The sequence below is a fragment of the Octopus bimaculoides genome, chromosome 17 (genome assembly GCF_001194135.2).
Source record: "Octopus bimaculoides isolate UCB-OBI-ISO-001 chromosome 17, ASM119413v2, whole genome shotgun sequence".
Taxonomy (NCBI): Eukaryota; Metazoa; Mollusca; class Cephalopoda; order Octopoda; family Octopodidae; genus Octopus; species Octopus bimaculoides.
The window spans coordinates 37,403,279-37,405,338 of record NC_068997.1 but is presented as its reverse complement, the minus strand read 5'-3'; the positions used below and the strand labels follow the sequence as shown (position 1 = coordinate 37,405,338).

Below are 2,060 nucleotides of genomic sequence, written 5' to 3'. Positions count from 1 at the left end.
ATATATATATATATACGCATACATACACACACACACACACATATATACCCAATCTTTCTGCTGTTTTCATGGTGATACTGCATTTGAAATATTACCTTCTTGTCTGTATGATACAATACACACACAAGCACACACGTGTATGCATGTAAGTGTGCATCCATGTATGTGTAAACAACTTTTACCATATAGGACATGTAAGTTGACACCTAGTTACTTCCTTCCCCTAATAACACACATTAAACCTCATTTAGCCAGTTGTGATTTATAACCCCTATACCATTGCCTTGCATATCTACCTGTCTATATAACACATAGCAGGAGGGGGGGCATGTGACCCAATCTGTCTTGTGTCCTATTTTTGCTTCTAGCCCCTGGAGGTCAAATATTCTGTTGGCTTTCTTTTCCATACACTGTATGATGACTGTAACTTAGCAATACAGTTGTTTTCCCTCATTCCATTATTTATGTCATTATGTATACTTGTTATTATGCAGGAACCCCTTTATGAAAGTAATGCATTCCTAAATATTTGGCTGTAATGCAAAATTAATTTTCCTATTGTTTTTCATAATATTAAGTGAAAATATTGTCTGGCACTATACTTTTCTACTGCAGGACAAAAATCGTTTGTAAACCACTATTAGAAAAAGCTTTTAGTCATCCATGTCTTATTTGAATGCCAGATCAGAAGAAACTAAACTTTGTGTAACCCTTGAAAGCCCTTGGATTTACAGAATGATGTGTCAATACCATTTCTTCCCAAAAGAGTTGTCAGACAATTTTTAAAAGCTTTAAATTCTGGTGATGATTTTTTCTTCTCAAGAAATAAAAGTTCTAGCAGGTAGGCACTTTCAGAAAAGTGCAGTTTCATCAACATTGTATACTTGCTATGGTGTAATAATTTTCTTCAGCAATCATTTTCTTCAACTGCTCAAGATAATTAGTAACAACCTCTGTAGCAGTACTTACTGTTTCACTAGTCACTTTTATATTGTGTAAGTTCACATGCTTCTTAAACCTTTCAAACCAGTCTTTACTAGCCAAAAATGATTTTTTGTTGTCATGGCCGATGACAGTTCTGCCTGATTGGCATGTTAAAAGCACCATTCAAGCATGATCGTTGCCAGTGCCGCCTGACTGGCTCCGGTGACACATAAAAAGCACCATTTGAGTGTGGTCAATGCCAGTGCTGGCTGACTGGTCCTGTGCTGGTGGCACGATGATGATGATGAGGAGGAGGTAGGTACTCCACTAGCTACCTATGAGGCGAAAGATATCTTAGTTAAGTGAAGGCTACATTGTCATCAAGGGATCCTGATCAAATCTCCAGTGAGTTAATTTGGGATCCCTAGACGACAATGTAACCTTCATTTAACTAAGGTATCTTTGGCCTGATGAGTAGCTAGTAGAGTACTCTTCTTTGAGTAATTACTACTTCCGAGTTTCTGCTATCTAGGAAACACATGTAACCTGGATTTCACCTGCTCCATCCCGTCAATTTGGATTTTTATTTGTATGCACATATATATATGTGTGTGTGTGTGGTTAGAGCATCGAGCTTATGATCGTGATGTTGTGAGTTTGAATCCTGGACAGGGTTGCATGTTGTGTTCTTGAGCAAGACACTATATTTCATGTTGCTCCAGTTCACTCAGCAATATATAGTCAAAAATGAGGATGTAAGTTTCCTCCTTAAGAATTTTTAGACACATATACATACACACATATACATATATATACATATATAGACATATACATCTTGTTGCATTTGGGGATGGTCATGTTGACAGTTTAGCCAATAAAGACACGTGCACTATATATTTTGTGTTCACTTACTTCAGCTTTATTTTATATTAATTATATCTCGGCCAGAGTTCTTTCGTCACACTTCTGTGACCTCATCAGTGGTCCTTTGCTATCTGTTTATTGACACATACATACATACGTATATATATATATATATATATATACACATATATATATATATATACACACACACACATATATACACACACACATATATATATACATATATATATACATATATATATACATATATA

The 2,060-nt window shown here is 35.7% G+C and overlaps 1 protein-coding gene across 18 annotated transcripts in view; it reads right to left on the bottom strand.

The window, feature by feature from the left end:
- Positions 1–2,060, bottom strand: part of LOC106871424 (poly(rC)-binding protein 3) — a 388,844-nt gene that overhangs the window by 210,570 nt on the left and 176,214 nt on the right. The gene's annotated exons all lie outside the window — the stretch shown is intronic.